Source organism: Lissotriton helveticus, chromosome 3_1 (genome assembly GCF_964261635.1).
Source record: "Lissotriton helveticus chromosome 3_1, aLisHel1.1, whole genome shotgun sequence".
In the NCBI taxonomy this organism is placed as follows: domain Eukaryota; kingdom Metazoa; phylum Chordata; class Amphibia; order Caudata; family Salamandridae; genus Lissotriton; species Lissotriton helveticus.
Genome location: NC_136061.1, coordinates 125,191,689 through 125,211,939, shown reverse-complemented (window position 1 = coordinate 125,211,939; position 20,251 = coordinate 125,191,689). Strand labels below are relative to the sequence as shown.

The following is a 20,251-nucleotide window of genomic DNA, read 5'->3' as shown; positions in this document are numbered from 1 at the left end:
TTGGTTTGCCCTGTTCCCATCATGCACTGGGACAGGAACAGACTAATTTGCATATAGCCAAGTTCTGAGCTGGGATGGTGCAGTGAGCTAAAAAACGGTGATGGATCAAGCCCTGATCTTTGGACTGGGTAAGAGTGGTCTGCTTAATTCAGGCACTCTGTTCATCACCACCCCCTTTTCTGAATCATTTTGTCCACCATAAGCGTGGAAGGGTATACTCAGATGTGAGTCCCTTGCTCATTGCACCATCAGGATTCAAGCAAGCAGGGCCGATGACGCCTGAAATGGCAGAAACCGGTCCCCGGAAGCTTGTTTCCTTCCCAGTACAAGAATTGGCTTGGTAGTTTGGTTTGCCCTGTTCCCATCATGCACTGGGACAGGAACAGACTAATTTGCATATAGCCAAGTTCTGAGCTGGGATGGTGCAGTGAGCTAAAAAACGGTGATGGATCAAGCCCTGATCTTTGGACTGGGTAAGAGTGGTCTGCTTAATTCAGGCACTCTGTTCATCACCACCCCCTTTTCTGAATCATTTTGTCCACCATAAGCGTGGAAGGGTATACTCAGATGTGAGTCCCTTGCTCATTGCACCATCAGGATTCAAGCAAGCAGGGCCGATGACGCCTGAAATGGCAGAAACCGGTCCCCGGAAGCTTGTTTCCTTCCCAGTACAAGAATTGGCTTGGTAGTTTGGTTTGCCCTGTTCCCATCATGCACTGGGACAGGAACAGACTAATTTGCATATAGCCAAGTTCTGAGCTGGGATGGTGCAGTGAGCTAAAAAACGGTGATGGATCAAGCCCTGATCTTTGGACTGGGTAAGAGTGGTCTGCTTAATTCAGGCACTCTGTTCATCACCACCCCCTTTTCTGAATCATTTTGTCCACCATAAGCGTGGAAGGGTATACTCAGATGTGAGTCCCTTGCTCATTGCACCATCAGGATTCAAGCAAGCAGGGCCGATGACGCCTGAAATGGCAGAAACCGGTCCCCGGAAGCTTGTTTCCTTCCCAGTACAAGAATTGGCTTGGTAGTTTGGTTTGCCCTGTTCCCATCATGCACTGGGACAGGAACAGACTAATTTGCATATAGCCAAGTTCTGAGCTGGGATGGTGCAGTGAGCTAAAAAACGGTGATGGATCAAGCCCTGATCTTTGGACTGGGTAAGAGTGGTCTGCTTAATTCAGGCACTCTGTTCATCACCACCCCCTTTTCTGAATCATTTTGTCCACCATAAGCGTGGAAGGGTATACTCAGATGTGAGTCCCTTGCTCATTGCACCATCAGGATTCAAGCAAGCAGGGCCGATGACGCCTGAAATGGCAGAAACCGGTCCCCGGAAGCTTGTTTCCTTCCCAGTACAAGAATTGGCTTGGTAGTTTGGTTTGCCCTGTTCCCATCATGCACTGGGACAGGAACAGACTAATTTGCATATAGCCAAGTTCTGAGCTGGGATGGTGCAGTGAGCTAAAAAACGGTGATGGATCAAGCCCTGATCTTTGGACTGGGTAAGAGTGGTCTGCTTAATTCAGGCACTCTGTTCATCACCACCCCCTTTTCTGAATCATTTTGTCCACCATAAGCGTGGAAGGGTATACTCAGATGTGAGTCCCTTGCTCATTGCACCATCAGGATTCAAGCAAGCAGGGCCGATGACGCCTGAAATGGCAGAAACCGGTCCCCGGAAGCTTGTTTCCTTCCCAGTACAAGAATTGGCTTGGTAGTTTGGTTTGCCCTGTTCCCATCATGCACTGGGACAGGAACAGACTAATTTGCATATAGCCAAGTTCTGAGCTGGGATGGTGCAGTGAGCTAAAAAACGGTGATGGATCAAGCCCTGATCTTTGGACTGGGTAAGAGTGGTCTGCTTAATTCAGGCACTCTGTTCATCACCACCCCCTTTTCTGAATCATTTTGTCCACCATAAGCGTGGAAGGGTATACTCAGATGTGAGTCCCTTGCTCATTGCACCATCAGGATTCAAGCAAGCAGGGCCGATGACGCCTGAAATGGCAGAAACCGGTCCCCGGAAGCTTGTTTCCTTCCCAGTACAAGAATTGGCTTGGTAGTTTGGTTTGCCCTGTTCCCATCATGCACTGGGACAGGAACAGACTAATTTGCATATAGCCAAGTTCTGAGCTGGGATGGTGCAGTGAGCTAAAAAACGGTGATGGATCAAGCCCTGATCTTTGGACTGGGTAAGAGTGGTCTGCTTAATTCAGGCACTCTGTTCATCACCACCCCCTTTTCTGAATCATTTTGTCCACCATAAGCGTGGAAGGGTATACTCAGATGTGAGTCCCTTGCTCATTGCACCATCAGGATTCAAGCAAGCAGGGCCGATGACGCCTGAAATGGCAGAAACCGGTCCCCGGAAGCTTGTTTCCTTCCCAGTACAAGAATTGGCTTGGTAGTTTGGTTTGCCCTGTTCCCATCATGCACTGGGACAGGAACAGACTAATTTGCATATAGCCAAGTTCTGAGCTGGGATGGTGCAGTGAGCTAAAAAACGGTGATGGATCAAGCCCTGATCTTTGGACTGGGTAAGAGTGGTCTGCTTAATTCAGGCACTCTGTTCATCACCACCCCCTTTTCTGAATCATTTTGTCCACCATAAGCGTGGAAGGGTATACTCAGATGTGAGTCCCTTGCTCATTGCACCATCAGGATTCAAGCAAGCAGGGCCGATGACGCCTGAAATGGCAGAAACCGGTCCCCGGAAGCTTGTTTCCTTCCCAGTACAAGAATTGGCTTGGTAGTTTGGTTTGCCCTGTTCCCATCATGCACTGGGACAGGAACAGACTAATTTGCATATAGCCAAGTTCTGAGCTGGGATGGTGCAGTGAGCTAAAAAACGGTGATGGATCAAGCCCTGATCTTTGGACTGGGTAAGAGTGGTCTGCTTAATTCAGGCACTCTGTTCATCACCACCCCCTTTTCTGAATCATTACTATAAAGTATGGGCCTGTCTTCCTGAGACTCATGTTATATGGAACCAATGCTTAGATAATTGATCGTTTTGACCTATCTTTGTTATTCTAGACAGTCAAAAGTGAAATAACTGCAGGGCTGCTTCTGGATCCTGAACTTCTCTCATGTGTGATGTAAATGTGTCCTTTACAAAAATGTAATTCCTACACCTGTCTGCTCATGACTGTTATGATTATTTATGGTCAACTAAGTTAATTAGATCTTATGCTAATTTTATGAAGTAACAAAAGAAAATAATTTATTGACAATGTATAATATGTACATTTATCAAACGGTGAAGCTACTGAAAACCTAATTGAAAGGAAAGATAAAGCTTTCCACTTTTTCTAACAAGGTGTGGTGTCATTTTTGGGTCTCGCTGGCAAAATGCATCCGCAAGGATGCATGTGTCCAGCTGGAGACCTATAGCGATCAGTCTGGGGGGAAGGAGGACAAGAGGGTGTACGAGCTTTTTCAGGCTGGATTCGTGTGCGCGAACGCGCACGTCGCCTCCGTCCACGCGTGCGCACACAGCCAGACACCACACGCGCGCTGCTTACTTTCACGTTACATCCCCCCACCAGTCATCGGATCTTTTTACACATGCATGCATACATACACACACACACACAGACACACGCGCACACACAGGCACAAACACACACACACACAGACACACTCGCACGCACACACACACACGCGCGCGCGCGCTAATGTCCCCCCCCACCCCACTCACCGAGTTCTTTTCGTGTGTCCCTCTCTCCTTCGGCAGGCCGCGGCAGGCAGCGGGTCATCCTCAGCAGCAGGCGGGGCTCTCCACGAGCACGGGAGCCCCGCTAGCTGACTCGCAAATCTTCCGGCTGACGGGCACAGGAGCGCTTCAGCACAGGAGCGCGGGGTAGGCTCCCGTCTGCTTCCTGTCTTTTTGCGGCCCCGCCCCCGTCCCAACACAGGTTGCCTGGCTTCCTGTTCAAGCCGTGCTGCGGCGGTGAGTTTTTATTGTACTTGTTTATATCTAGAGCTTTAAAAGCAACACACAATATATCTCCTTTAAAAGGCTTCTTTGTGCATTTTTTTCTGTTTTTAAGCATGTCTGTGGTAACCGTTTAATCCATGTTTTAAAAAAAAAAAAATACGTAGTAATGAATTTGCTTTTGCTTGGATTATTTATCGTAAATTTGACTTATGCATATACACTGTAATGCTTTTAATTAATTATACAATAAACGGAGATTGACTGGCTCACTACAGGGAAATGCTTTAGTTCCCTCGGTAAACCGCTGTTTTATGAACCAGATATCACAGGGTCTGAAGCAAAGATCTCCGCATACATCACAACATCTAGGTAAATCCCACATTATTATAAAGCGTGTTGTTTTGCACAAACAACTGCTCTCTCTCTCTCTCGTAAACCGGGGGCTGCACAGGAACTGACATCATCTATAAAACAATTTGACTAAGCAATCAACTTCCTTTACCAAAACATCTTTAAAAACAAGCATTTACAATGCAATAGGTCTCGCATTAATTAAGTTTGAACTATCGGCATTGCTAAATATTGCAACACCAATTGCAACAAAAGTCTATAAATTGTAGGCCAAAAAAATGTGTATTTATTTTTGTAGCAATGATGGCATGCTGCGCTTTAAATGAATATGTTAAAAAGTAAAGTGTGCCATACTGCGATTGCTACAATAGTTAATTGTGGTTGCGTTAACAATTGATGTGTGCGCTGGAGGTGTGTGTGCCTGTAGAAATGGTGCACTGATGCTGTGTGGTTGTGGTGGTGTGTGTGGTGGTGTGTGTGGTTGTGTGTGTATGGTTGTGTGTGTCGTGTGTATGGTTGTGTGTGTGGTGTGTGTGGTTGGTTGTGTGTGGCTGTGTATGTGTGGTTGTGTGTGTGTGTGGTTGTGGGGGTGTGGTTGTGGGTGGTTGTGTGTGTGGTTGTGTGTGTGTGGCTGGGTGTGTGTGGTTGGGTGTGTGTGGTTTTGTGGGTGTGTGTGGTTGGATGTGTGTGGTTTTGTGGGGGTGTGGTTGTGGGTGTGGTTAGGTGTGATTGACTCTCGCTGCGCAGTGTATTGCGCTAGGCGCGAGACCTAAAAACACACTACATTAAAATACCACGCTCATTGGATGAAAGTGTGAAGACAGAAAAGCGGGTCACACTTATGAGAATAGTCTAAAATCATATATAACAAGAGCACGCTTCTTGCTCAGGGTCCAGACAGAAAATTATGTTTCTGACCATCTACAGCAGGGTTCCCAAAAGTCAGTCCTGCAGGACCGGATCCATGCCAGATATTTAAGATTACTACATTTATCTAAATGGGGATATTCTAAAAATCTGGGATGAATCCGGCCCTCCAGGATCGACTTTGGAGAACCCTCATTCTACAGACACCTACACATACACCCCTACAGGTGATAGGATTCTGTACAATCATATATGACATAACAGATAGCACCTTTTGTTAAATCTAATTTCTTATCTGATATTCTCCATAATGCTATTCCAATTATGGAGGAGAATCTACTGGTGGATTCTTCTCCGCATTTAGACCTTCACCTTGGAGGATTCTCCATCACCATTCTACTCTAAATCAGGCACCATGTCTCATTTATGATATTTCGTAATATCTAAAAAGTCAGACATCTGTGTTTTTCAGTCCATCAGCGTGCTTCTGTTACATCTTAATCCTTTGTGTAATGTCTTCCACAGAGATGCCTTTTCAGGCTACTTGTTGTCTTGCACACAGTGTGATGTCCCCGTTTGACCTAACCTTTCAATTACATTTCCATTTTGACTCTATTTTTGCTAATGGGGCATGATGTGAACACAGTTGCCAAGTGTTTGATATTTTCCCTCACATCTGCTGTAATCCTGCCTATCACGCTGACAGTCACGAGCCCCCAGGGCACTTTGCGTGATGTCATGTTTTTTCAGCTTCATTGCTGACAGAGGGGTGTTGACAGGTACAACGAGGTATTGTGGCCACAGGCACAGAAAAAGAAGTGCCACATGACAAGGTCTACTTTAAGACGCCATATTGACATTGTTCTCCACAAAGTTGCAATGTGAGCCGAATGTGTCCAAACAGCTGTTAATGCCAGGGTAAATGCCTAGAGTGCTGAGATGCCTTCGAGGATACACCAAAACGACGGAGCTGGAATTCAGTCCTGCTGCAAAATATGTAACCGAAGCTCACTGCGTTTGGAGCCTTCGAATGACTGCCCCATTCTGTCAGAACATGACTTGGTGGCTGCAAACTGCGCGTACATTGATGGCTTCTACAGTGTGGTGTCAGTCCCCCGTATCCATCCACGCGCCCCCCTCACCTTCTGTTTTACGTTGACAGTGCAGCAAAAGTGTCTACGAGTTTTGGTGCAAGGAGAACACACTTGCTTTGTCACTGCTCCACCGAACTGTCCATCGATTGAAGGTATTCCTACAAATCTGTATTCGTTGTGAGGATTTGATAACTTTAGGATAGAATAGCACTGAACTGTAAAAAAAAACGTTACCTGCAGAATAGGCGATCATTTGAGAGGGTTATTATATACAATGCTTCAATTTGATCACCTAGTTTAACAAGCGGGAGGCGGCTCGGGCGCAGCACGTCTTCCGGAGACGTGCGTGTTCACAGAGCTGAGTCTGCTCGTGCACAGGCCAGTAGCCGCTCGTGCACAGCTCTAGACTCCCTTGCCAGTGAACACGGCGACTATAGAACTCGCTGGCGGGAGCGCTTCGCGCTCCAACACCAGCTCGCCCTAAAAAGGAAGTGATCTCTGGAAGCACTCTTAATCTGGTTCTGATCATGACAGCCAATCTGCCCGGAGCGGTAATCTTTCCGACGTGTTGGCGACTACCTTCCCTCAGGGCGCCGTGTAAACTTCCTCCGGCCTCTGATCCGCGGCCCGTCGAGCTTTGCTGGTGTGAAGATTAAAGTTTATCCAATTAGCCACCCAGTGCCTCGGCTGCGTTAATCGCCGCCATCTTTGAACCCGTCACAGAGCAGTAGAGTGTGCAGACGCTGCCCTTTGACTGCAGGAGCCGATTTAACTAATTATGAGGCTTAGGAAAATGTAGCCAAAATATCAGAGGTACGGGGAGATTTTCGGATCAGAGAGGGGGTGTCACTGCTCAGTGAGCAGGAGGCTTATCTTCACCAGGCATTGTTCTGGACTGTTCCCCATTCTCAGAGACCTTCCCAAGTAAGGCGAGCTACTGAAGCAGTATGATACAGAAGGAAGGCCACACAGTAAGGATGACAGGCGCCGGACAATGGTGGGCACGACCTGCTCGGTAAAAAAAAAAAAGAAATGCTGTGCAAGGACATGCTGATGCCCGGTGAACTGAGCAGTCTGTGAAAGGGTCAAAGGACAGGCCTGCCTCCGACACCAGACGGGAAGGGTGGGATCGCGAGACAGAGGACCCCTGAGCAAAGATGGATAGCGGGCATGCATCGTCACCAGGAGAAAGCGGTGGCAGTGTGCATAGGTGGCCTACTTATGTTTCACTATACGTGGCCTTAAATTGTGCGCCGTACTGACACAGTAAGTATGGCATGTGATGTGTGAATATTCCAAAGGCTCAAAGTGTGGTGCCATCAACAAACAGAAAATATTCATTATTCGGCCACAGAAGCAGCCGACGCACCACACAAAGCCTTTATTAATCTAAATTCAGCACCGAGAAGGTGAGTGAGTCTGCGAGAAAGACAGATGCAGACAGACATTGAGGCACAGCCATGGAAGGAAGCAGGCATGCAGCAGGACTATAAACAAGCATTTGATGCTGGCTGGGTGAGTGAGTGTCCTCAGGCTCGAGCGCTACGGCGGAAAAAGTGCAGATCGGGCATAAAGTCACCTTCTGTGCACCCTCCTGCAGGCTGGGCGGCCACGGCCCCGGAAGATAGCTCGGTGGGTTCTGTAGAGCGGGTAGAGTTTGAAAGTTCTGTGCCAGGGTTGACACTTTCGGGGTTGGCAGTGTGCACAGTCCTGTACAGGGCGCCAGTGCAAATGCGCACGGGCTGTGCAAGGCGGCGCTGCAAACTCACTGGCCAGGTGCACAGTGCAGCGAGGGAGGTGTCACTGCACACTGCTGCATCAGCGCTGAACGTGTGCAGTGCCGCGAGTGTGCACGGGTCTGTTCGGTGATAGTATGTGTACACTCTTGTTTCTAAGGTGACAGGGTGTCCGTGGCTGACATTGATTTATGGTGCTTGGTGGGGGGAGAGAGGGTGCGCTGTATGCCCGGTGGTGTGAAGGGTCTGATCGCGTGCACTTGTGTTGTGTGGGGACTTAAAGTGCACAGTGTCTCACTGTCGTGCGCGCAATGCTATTTCTGGATTGCTGGTTACAGTGGCATCAATGATAGGTGACTGAGGACGGTGCTATGAAAGGAGTGGTCGTCTTCTCTGCTTTAAAAGCCCCTACACCAGCGTTGTCAAACCTCCTAACGTGTGTAGGACAATGCACCAGCATGACCTGGGTTGAAAAATGACAAGGACAACACCAAATTCAGGGGCTCTCTGTCGTCGAGAATGTTTGATTTGCGGTATTTTTGTCCTCTCGCGGTTTGTAAATACAAAACATATTGCATTACAAATGCTATCGGTATCACATTTGCGAAAGTTATAACTATTGGCATTGTAAATGACAAAGCTATTAATTTAGCTATTTAAAAAAAAAAACATAAATAAAAACTTTGCCATTTACAATACCAATAGCTCAAACTTTCCTAATGCGAGACCTATTGCATTGCAAATGCTTGTTTTTGGTGGAGGTGCACTGGGGTGCTGAGTTGAGTGGGACGCAAGTACGACAAGTTGCCCTTGGAGTTAGGCGTTACCCCTTAGTGCCAAGCTACCCTAGGTGGACCGGAGATCCCGGGTCCAACAAGCAGGACATTGATTCTCGCAGTTCACGCTACCTTCAAGGCTGTGGCTACAGGAGAAACAGCATTGGGTAGCGGATGCAGAGTCACTCTGGGCCGGCTGTCAGCCCCCCCCCCCTCCTCTAGGATCGGCAGCAGACCAGCAACACATCAGTAGAGTTTTTCTATTTTCGCAGTCCACCAGATTTCTCACCGGGGAGTAAGTGCACGCGCTCTGCTGCTGGTTTTGGCAAAGTGCTGAGGCGCTACCTGGTAGAAGGTCGCTGAGGGTGTCTTAAGCGCAGCAATACATGATATCCAGCTCTTTTGGTCAAGCAGTATATGATTCCTGTACTAATTTGCAGCAGCAATCACTCCTTACGCTGAAGGGGGGAGGAGGAGAGGAAGAGTGGAGAGTGTGAAAGACGGAAAGTAAAAATTCACTGGAGGAAGTCTTAAAATGCGAAATGTTTCTAAAGATACTGGTGCAACCCATCTCGACTCTCCTGTCCTGGCTCAGAGGGTCAAAAAGCGAGTAGGACACGCGGTAGAGCTTGGGCAAACCGCGCACCTTCTTTGCGGAAAGATCTTGTAATGCCCACAGAGCATCAAAGCAGGATGGCAGCTCCAGAGCTCTCTCAGAAAAACTGTCGGGGGGCTTCAGCTAACTTGAACATGAGCCTTAGCACTGCCCTTAATGACTCTGTAGGGGGGAGCCCCTACTGAACAGATACCTGTAGAAGAATCAGAGGAGGCAGTAAAATCTAAGGAACTTAAAGAATACCCCCGATTATACAAGGCTAAATCTTGCTGAACTTCTGGTATAGATAGGTTGGAGAGCGCTCAGTAGGCAGTCTCACAGTCCCTAGGTTCAACGAAGGACATGACTCCTAGGGGTGACCGCAATACTTCATCGCAACCTTCGGCGTCTCTCTCACAGAGGTAACTGGGAACATTTGTGTCAGGAACTATAGAGCAGGCAGCGACAGGAAGGGCCAAAGCACTAGTAGCACAAACCAAATCAGGGACAGATTCAATTCAGGAGGGTCCCTCTCAGCTGCCTTTTACTCTGCAATGGGATGCTAAGAGCCTGCTCAATTTAATTTAGGAGGAAATTCACGAACTTAAAGCCTCTCTAACTGTGGAGATTGCAGCTATACACTCTTGCCATACAAAAATCCAAGATACTATGGCTCAGATTCTGGAGCGATTAAATGAGGCAAAAGCAAGAATATTGCAGTTGGAAGATCAGGTTGTCATATGACAGATAAGGTAGCTGCTTTCCAGAACAGTGGAATATACATTGGAGGAGTTAGAGAATCATTACAGGTGCTCTAATCTTCATATACTTGGTATTCCGGAGGGACTTGAGGGTCAATCAATCAATCAATCAATCAAAGCATTTATATAGCGCACTACTCACCCGGAGGGTCTCAAGGCGCTGGGGGGAGGGGGTCCGCTACTGCTCGAACAGCCAGGTCTTGAGCTGCTTCCTGAAGGCGAGGTGGTCCTGGGTCAGGCGGAGGTGGGTCGGAAGGGAGTTCCAAGTCTTGGCGGCCAGGTAGGAGAAGGACCTTCCTCCTGTGGTGGCTCTTCGGATGCGGGGGACGGCGGCGAGGGCGTGGCTGGTCGATCCAAGCTGGCGTTTGGGAGCGTAGAAGTTGAGGCGGCTGTTGAGGTATCCTGGTCCTTGGTTGTGTAGGGCTTTGTGTGCATGGGTGAGGAGCCGGAAGGTGATTCTCTTGTTGACCGGGAGCCAGTGCAGGTCTCTCAGGTGTCCGGAGATGTGGCTGCGGCGGGGGATGTCCAGGATGAGTCGTGCTGAGGTGTTCTGGATCCGCTGGAGTCTTTTCTGGAGTTTGGCGGTGGTTCCGGCGTAGAGGGAGTTGCCGTAGTCCAGACGGCTGGTGACGAGGGCCTGATTGACCGTCTTCCTGGTCTCGGTGGGGATCCATCGGAAGATCTTGCGTAGCATGCGCAGGATGTTGAAGCACGACGAGGAGACGGCGTTGACTTGCCTGGTCATGGAGAGGGAGGAGTCCAGGATGAAGCCCAGGTTGCGTGCGTGGTCAGTTGGTTTGGGTGCGCTGCCCAGGGCGGGGGGCCACCAGGAGTCGTCCCAGGCGGAGGGTGAGGATCCCAGGATGAGGACTTCCGTCTTGTCCGAGTTCAGTTTCAGGCGGCTGTTCGACATCCAGTTGGCTACGTCTGTCATCCCTTCGTGCAGGTTGGCTCTGGCAGGGTCGTTAGTGAGGGAGAGGATCAGCTGGGTGTCGTCGGAGTAGGAGATGATGTTCAGGTTGTGCTGGCGTGCGATGGCTGCGAGGGGGCTCATGTAGACGTTGAAGAGGGTTGGACTGAGCGAGGAGCCTTGAGGAACGCCGCAGATGACTTCGGTGGCCTCCGATCTGAACGGGGGGAGGCGGACCCTCTGTGTCCTTCCGGCGAGGAAGGAGGTGATCCATTCCAGTGCCTTCTCCTGGATTCCGACGTTTCTGAGGCGCTGTACTAGGGTACGGTGGCAGACAGTGTCGAAGGCCGCGGAGAGGTCCAGGAGGATGAGGGCCGCTGTTTCTCCGTTGTCGAGCAGGGCTCGGATGTCATCGGTAGCTGCGATCAGGGCGGTCTCGGTGCTGTGGTTGGCCCGGAAGCCAGACTGCGAGTGGTCGAGGGAGCCGTTCGTCTCGAGGAAGGCGGCCAGTTGCTTGTTGACGGTCTTCTCGATGACTTTGGCCGGAAACGGGAGCAGCGAGATGGGGCGGTAGTTCTTGAGGTCGGTTGGGTCTGCTGATGGTTTCTTGAGTAGAGCGCTGATTTCGGCGTGCTTCGGGAAGGTGGCGATGTCGAAGGAGGTGTTGATGATGTCCCGCAGGTGGGGTGCGATGACAGCGTCGGCCTTGTTGAAGACGTGGTGGGGGCAGGGGTCTGTCGGAGATCCGGAGTGGATGGAGTTCATCGTGCGGATGGTGTCTTCGGTGCTGATCGGGGTACAGGCGCGGAGGGTGGTGGTGGGGGGCGGTGGTTTGGTCGTGGCGTGCGTCGGTTGAGTGCTGAAGCTGTTGTGTATGTCCGCGATCTTGTTGTGGAAGTAGGAGGCAAGGGAGTTGCAGAGGTCTTGCGAAGGGGTGATGTTGTTGTTTCCGGCGTTGGGGTTGGAGAGCTCTTTCACGATGTTGAAGAGTTCCTTGCTGTTGTGTGCGTTGTTGTCCAGTCGTTCCTTGAATGCGGTTTTCTTGGTGGCGTGGATCAGCTTGTGGTGTTTTCGGGTGGCGAGCTTGAGGGCAGTCATGTTGTCCGGTGTTGGGTCTCTGCGCCAGGTTTTCTCGAGTGCTCTGCAGTTCTTCTTGGAGCTCTTGAGTTCGTCGTTAAACCATGGGGCTTTCTTGCTGCCGGGTCTGCTCGGCGGGGTCTTCAGCGGGGCGAGGTCGTCTGCGCAGTCGCTGATCCATTTCGTGAGGTTGGTGGCTGCTTGGCTGGGGTTAGTTGTGCTGGTGGGGGGGTTCTTGCTCAGGGAAGTCGCGAGCTGGTCTGCAGTGATCTTGTTCCAGCTTCTGCGGGGAGCCTGTTGCTGGTGGTGGTGGTGGTGGAGCGTGGTCCTTCTGAAGCTGAAGTGGACGCAGCTGTGGTCCGTCCAGTGGAGTCCCGTGGCGTGGCTGAAGGCGATGTCCTTGCTGGAAGAGAAGATCGGGTCGAGTGTGTGTCCGGCGTAGAGTGTGGGGGTGGTCACCAGTTGCTTGAGTCCGAGGTTGGCGAGGTTGTCCAGCAGGGTGGTGGTGTTGCGGTCGTTGTTGCTCTCCAGGTGGAAGTTGAGGTCCCCGAGGAGGATGTAGTCAGCGGAGGGGAGGGCGTGCGGGCTGACGAAGTCGGCGATGTCCTCGCTGAATTGTGTGCGTGCTCCCGGGGGTCTGTAGATGAGAGTGCCTCTGAGGGTGGTCTTGGGGTTGACGTGGATCTCGAAGTGCAGGTGTTCGGCGGGTGCGAGGGTGTCGTCGGTGTTGGTCGTGATGCGGATGGTGTTCCTGTGGATGATGGCGATGCCTCCTCCTGTTTGGTTGGCGCGGTCTCTCCGGGTGATCTTGTAACCCTCTGGGATGGCGATGGCGATGTCGGGCGCGGAAGAGGCGTTCATCCAGGTTTCCGTGAGGAAGGCGACGTCTGGGTCTGTGGTGTCGAGCAGGTTCCAGAGCTCGACGGCGTGTCTGTGGACGGAGCGGGTGTTGAGCAGGATGCACCTCAGGTGGGTGCTGCTGGAGTTCGGCTTGGTGGGAGCTGGTGTGGCGTGGGTCCGGTTGCAGGTGAACTTGCAGGAGTGGCAGCTGAAGGGTCCGTGGGTGCGTCTCGGTGTGGCTCGGTAGCAACCCGGGGTTCGGCCGGTGTTGAGTGCGTTGAGTTCAGTGGCGTCGTAGGTCCGTCGGGTCGGCTTCCGGCGGTGGGGGCCAGGGGTCCTGGCACTGGGCGCGGTCCAGGCGCGGACGGCCGCAGACGGGCTTACCTTTGGCGCACCTTCGGCGCTCAATCGGTGCTCCCGCTGCGCGCGTCCGCTGCGCGGTCGCTCTGGGGGCGTCATAAGAGGGGAGCAGGGAGGGCGGGTCAGCTGGGAGGCGGGAAGGGGTGCCCAATCGTCTGGCGAGGGGGCGGGGCCGCAATCAGGAGGCGCGGGAACGGGACCGGCAGAGCGGGCGGCCCAGCGGCGGCTGGGGCGCTGCTGACGGCGTCGGAGAGGAGGGACTCGGTATGCAGGTGAGCAGGGGCTCAGAGGCAGGCGCGGCAAGGAGCAGGGGGGCGACCAGGCCAGAGGCGCAGACACTTCAATGGGTCGACTCCTTTATTAAAAAATATGTCCTCCTGGAGTATACCGGGGATTTGACACTCATGAGGGCCCACAACGTGCTGGCACATCTGCCTCAAACTCCAAATTTCCTCTGAAAATATTGGTCAATTTTGGAGATTACCAAGTGAAATAACAAATTCTATCTAAGGTGGTCAAGCAGCGACAGTTTTCTTCTCCGGAAGTTCCTTTTTAAAAAAAAAAATTTAAGTTTTTTATTAGCAGCACAGGACTAAAATATAAACAAGAACAAGCAGGTGGAGGAAAGAAGTAATAAAGAAACCAAAACATACACAGAATAGACATTACATCAATAATACATTCTAATTGAGTTCCATCGAGCAAAAGCAAATAGCGAAGCAGGCGTACAACATAAATCAAAGTTAATCTACTAAATAAATTTCAAATAATGAATAGCTTTCACCAGATGAAAGACCCCCAAATCTTATCAAATTTAACTAAGGACTTAGTACCTCTGAGCCTGGCCAGAGCAAGTTCCATACCGTAAATTTCATTAAGCAACGACCACCATTCCATAATATGTGGAGAATTAGGAGAAATCCAGGCACGGGCAATTATAAGTTTGGCGCATGATGACATAATAGTAATTAGAGCTCTTTGTGGAGTATTAGTAACATTAACATCAAGCAAAACTAAAGCTGGATTTAAAGAAAATGTACTCCCTAGTTTCAGTTTCATTATCTTCTCAAGAGACGTCCAGAATTTTAATATCCTAGGGCAGGTATACAGCATATGTACCAGGTCTGCTGCAGCTAACACACACTTGGGGCAATATGATCGATCACTGTATGCACTGTTCGAAGCCCATTTAGATATTATTTCTGGGGTGTGGTACAACATGCAAGTTGTTTTAAATTGCTGCAATCTTAGACTTGACGAGAGAACAGCTTTGTTAATATTACATAGGGATGTATAAATCACAGCCAGAGTAATATTACTCCCCAAACTCCTACTCCATTTCTCCGCTAATATGCTGCAGGCAGTATTTCTATAAGTGTTAAAACATTCATAGCAACAACTAATTAATGACTTATTTTTAGTGAGTAAAGGCTGTCCCATATATTAGAATTTGGAATATTCTGAAGTTTCATCTTTCGAATCAGAAAATCATGTATTTGCAAATACTTGAACCTCATAGAGTCTGAGACATTATAAAGTATTTTAAGGGTTTCAAAGCTCAGAAACCCTTGTGCACCATACAGATCCCCAAGTGTTTTTATTCCATGCGGCACCCAAGTATCAGTCGATCCGTCTCTAAATATTCCTGGCAATCCAGGGTTTCCCCACAAGATCAGTTTAGGATGGAAGAAAGACACATTACAGAAAATCTGTATGTTGCGCCAAATTTTGACCAAATCTCTGGCAGTCTTAAATCTCACCCTTTTAAAATAGTTAGGGTCGTTGGTCCTCCACAGAAACATATTAGCATCAGTATCAAGCATAAACGTAAAAAAATAAGGTCGGTTGTCTACACTATCCGAGTTGATTAAATGTCGAAGGCGTCCTACAAATGTTGCCCAAAAGTATAGCTTGAAGTCCGGAAACTTCAGCCCCCCTGCGTCTAAAGCCCCTTTAAGGAGAGTCATAGATCTACGCGCTTTGCGATACCCCCAAATAGAGCTGCTGAAAATTCCATCCAAGTTCCTAAACAAAGAATTACACAGTGCCAAAGGAATAGACCGGAATAAATAAAGAAATTTCGGTAGTATTATCATACGAATCAGATTAATTCTGCCTATAATATTTAAAGGGAGTTTGTGCCATTTTTTAAAAAGAGTTATAGTGGTTTTAACTAGACCATCATAGTTTATTTTGATTATATCCTTAGTTTTAGCAGATATCTTGACCCCTAAATATGTAGCCGTTTGGCATAATCCAATGACTGCGTCCCCTGGATTATGATTGGCCAATATGTGAGTTTTGTTTATATTCAGCCTATATCCAGAAACGTCTCCAAATCTGCTAGCTTCTGTAGTAATGCCCTGCATCGCCTTTACAATATCACTAGAATAGATGGCGATGTCGTCGGCATAAGCTGTAATTTTTAATAAATGAGGACCATACTTAAAGGGAATAATACCAGATTGTAATTGAAGTGCATAAAGAAATGGTTTCATTGATAAGGCAAACAAAAGAGGTGACAGGGGACCCCCCTGATGGGTTCCCCGGGCTATAGAAAAAGAAGCAGACGTCAAACCTGCATAGCTAATTTTGGCCATAGGAGTATCGTATAATGATTGTGTCCAATTCAAAAATGTACCACTAAAGCCAAGGCCACTCATCACTAGCCACAGGTAATCCCACCCCACTCGGTCAAAAGCCTTCTCTGCGTCAAGCATAATCATACCAAGTGGGGTGGATTCCTTATCAGCTATATCAAAGGCTGTTACCGCCATATTAATATGTGCTGTGGTGTCCCTACCCATTACAAACCCATGTTGATGAGGGCTAACTATTTTAGGTATGCAAGGTGCTAAACGGGTAGCCAACACCTTTGCAAATACTTTAGCATCCGCGTTGATTAACGAAATAGGACGATAAGAGTCACAGTCGTCAGGTGGTTTCCCCCCCTTTTTTTTTTTTAAATTAATTTTACCCTGTTCCAAGAACACGGGGCTTTCCCACTATCTCCAATATAGTTAATAACTTGGTAGAGAAGAGAAATAAGCTCCTCAACACATAGCTTATATATCTCTATAGGTATTGCGTCTTCACCAGTCGCTTTCCCAGATAGCAAAGAGGAGATCACGAGTCTAATCTCAGACTGGCTAATTTGATTAGATAGTTGTTCCAACTCAGGGAGGTCAGGTTTTTCCAAAAAGTGATCCAGATAATTCTGAATGATCGCCACCTTCGGGCGAGTTTCTGGAGAGTACAGTTTTTTATAAAATATTGCAAATTGTTCTAATATTTGCGCTGGTTGGTCCAGTGTATTGTTATTAAGACCACTCACATTTTTAATCAAAGTGTTAGCTTTCTCGTCAGCTATTTTATAAGCTAATAACTTCCCAACTTTATCTCCGCTTTCATATTGAGTCACTTGAAATTTGTGTAATTTTATACTACTTTTTTCCCATAAAATAGTTTTTAAAGCCGCCTTCAACCGCCCTAATTGTAATTCCAATTCCACCGCATTGCCAGGATGTAAGCGAAGAGCCTCCGCCAATAACAATTCGACTGACAATATATCATTAACCAGTGCTTTATCTTTTTTGCGGCGTTCAGTATTTTGGCGGAAGAGAAACTGCTGAGTGATCCACCAGATACTTGCCTTAGAGGCATCCCACACCATAAGGCATGTTGTGGAGTCTAAGTTGAGCTCGATAAAGTCTCCAATATGTAACTTAAGTTGTGACATAAATAAAGTGTTAGTAAATAAGTGCCTAGGAAAAGAAAAAGTTCGAGACGTTATATGGTTCTGTTCAGTGTCAAAAGATACAAATATTGGGTTGTGATCAGAATTGATTCTTGGACAAAGTTCAATAGTGCAAGTGTTCACCACTCTGTCCGATGCCCAAACCATATCAATACGAGAGCAGAGCCTGTGTGGGGCCGAATAATATGTATAACCGGGCGTTGAAGGAAAAACACAGTGCCAAACATCTTTAATATTGTGTATACGTCCTAACTCTAAAATAGCAGCCCCGGTTCTCCGCATACGTTGAAAAGCATTACCCCTCGTGGTGTCAATCTGATAGTCCATTATACAGTTAAAATCTCCCATAATGATTAATTCTCCGGTCCACTGCAGCAGTTCCATATTCAGTTGATCAAAAATAAAAGCGTCATCAAAATTGGATCCATAAACTACACAGAAAAAAAAATTGCTTTTTTCAATCAATAATTGGACAATGGCCCACCTCCCATTCTTATCGCAAGTAGTTTTACTGATTTCTATCTTAAAGCGTTTATCTTCAAGGATGGCGACCCCCTTATTGAAGCATTAAATGTAGAACAAGTTATCACCTCATAACCCAAGTGGCCCAGAATTTTCCTATCTTTATAGGCAACATGTGTTTCAGAGGGAAAAACAAAGTTGGGATTATGCAGGGCTAATTCTTCCCGAACCAAGCGTCTTTTTCTCTTACTATTTAGGCCTGCCACGTTCCAAGCCAAACATTTAAGAAAGAAAAAGTTTACATAAATCTTGTCATTCTGTAAAACTAAAATACATAGTGAACTTTTCTCGAGCTGCTTTAGAGACTTATCTTCCTGTGTTGCTTTTTTCATATATAAACTCCCCCCACCCTACCTCCCCCCAGTCACCCCACCCCTCCTGCCCTCTCCCTCCCCGAAACTAGAGGGCACCCCCCCCAGATACACCAGCTGCCGCTGAAGTGGCAGCTACCCTAAGAAGCAGCCTGTGGCTCCACCTAATCCCTGTCCAACCGAAAAAAAAGGATTTTAAATTATCATCTCATTTAATCATGAGCGTGAAGCTAGTACCTCCTTGGCTTCCCTTACATCTGTGAAAAAATAAGTATGCCCTCCCTTAATAACTTCAAGTCGGGCAGGTTCCTGCAAATATGCCTGTCCACCTAAAGATTTAAATGGATCAATAAATTTATGCAGTTGCCATCTCCTATCCATAGTGGCCTTACTAAGGTCCGACCTGACAAAAAAGGACAGATCACCTACTGCGATTGGTAGATTAGGCCTTGCTTTTAAAGAAACGGCCTGTCTCAACAAATAGTTCCCAAAATGGATGAGAAATGGGCGCGGGAATTTATATTGTTTATTCCTCTGGATTAGTGGTAACCTATGGACTCTCTGTAATTGAGAGTCCCAATCCCAATCAGAGAGATCCGTAAAAGCCTTCTGTAGTAACCCTACCATGAATGCCCTCGGATCTCCCCCTTCAACTCCCTCCGGGATACCAAAAAGCCTGAGATTGGATCGCCTTTGGCGATTTTCTAAATCTTCAACCTTTAACTGCAATAATAAAAGCTGATCGTCATGTTGGCTAACCACAGTACCGAATCCTGCCGCCCCCTCTTCTATCTTAACCACTTGTTGCTGTAACTTCTCAATTTCCTGCGACATCCCCCCCATCTTTGCCGTAATGTCTTGTAAGGAATTCTGTAGTTTAGAATTGTAAAAAATGCTCTTGCGCCTCCTTCCTATAGCTAGTCAAAGTCTGTAAAATAATGTCAAGTGGCGAGTTTGCAGTTCCTTTTTCTTCTTCCGTTTTTCTGCTGATACTATCCACCACTTGCGATGTCTCGCCAGCTAGGAAAAGAGGTGAAGTTAATGTCCTGGTGTTGACAGGAGGTGTATCAGCAGCCACAGCATTAGGGACAGTGGAATTATTAGGAGGAGTTTTCTCAGTAAGTAGAGCCATTTGGGAGTTCTCTGCTTCTAGGGAATCTGCGACTTCTATTAGTTCATTAGCTTACTGTTTGGATCCTGCAGACTCTAGCCGTGCTGTGGTATTCATACCCGGTGAGGGCGGGTGTAAAGTAGCCTTTGCATGTGAGGTATCTTTTGTACGCATAGTAAAAGATTGAGTAACGTCCTGTTCGGGCGGACTTGCACCAGAGAGTCTCAATGTCATGCTCTTTACCAGTCCTTTGGCTTGAATCCATTTCCTAAGTGGGCTTTTCTCTACAAGGAGGAGTTTCTTTACTGATGGTACTGAATTCAAGATGGGAATGCTCAGCAGTCCCAATGCTTTCCCTTTTTTTTATTCTTTATTTTATTCTTGGATTTAGCCCTGTCTCTCCTACCGGATAAGTATTTAGTGTTATCTGATATAGAACCTGTTTCCGTCAAGTCCTCATACTCCTCGTTCGACGCCTCACCCTCTGCGCCTCCAATCTCCTCCGAGGGTGGATTTTTGCTAGAGGGGCTAGTTACATCTGCGGCCAAAACCTGGGAGTCGTCTGTACTCTCTACAACAAGAGACAGAGACAGAGCTTTAGTCGGGCAGTCAGATGGAGCCATCATCAAACCATCTTCTCTTTCTCTTACTCTTTCACCTTCCACTTCTCCCACAGTGAATGAACCCCCCCAAGTTGCAGCCCGAATAGCCCCATTAGAGGAGCACACATTAGTGACACTTTCGGTTGATTGCTCTCCCCTGTAGAGCCTCTGGTGTCAGCTTCAACAGATTCTATATTAGATGTATTCACAGACCCGAGTGTAGGAATGACCAACACAGGAGGTCGAAGTACCTGTTTGCCCGGGGGCGCTGGAAGTGTCACTGCGGGGCCCCCCCTCGCGATGGTAAAATCAGCTGGCTTGCTGTACTGTTGGCCGCTGCTGTAATAGTTGTAGTGGTTGCTTTAATAGTCTTGGGAGTTTGGGTCACGGTGCTTGTTTTAGCGTTGCTTAATACCGAGGCCATAGCTGTAGCCCCCCTCCCCCCTGCCGCCTCCAAGGCAATGGTTTTGTTAGCCCTTGTCGACCTTGAAACAATCTTAGGGGCCATCTGTGGACACGAACTTCGCGATAGATCCGTGTTCACCTGCACATCCACCCGTACCTCTGACCGACCAGACCAGCCGAGCGCAGTCCCACCGACCAGCCGAGGGATGAGACGCTACGAGCAGCAGGTA

The 20,251-nt window shown here is 48.2% G+C and overlaps 1 protein-coding gene across 6 annotated transcripts in view; it reads right to left on the bottom strand.

The window, feature by feature from the left end:
• IFT22 (intraflagellar transport 22) overlaps window positions 1-20,251 on the bottom strand; it is a 245,641-nt gene that overhangs the window by 23,571 nt on the left and 201,819 nt on the right. The gene's annotated exons all lie outside the window — the stretch shown is intronic.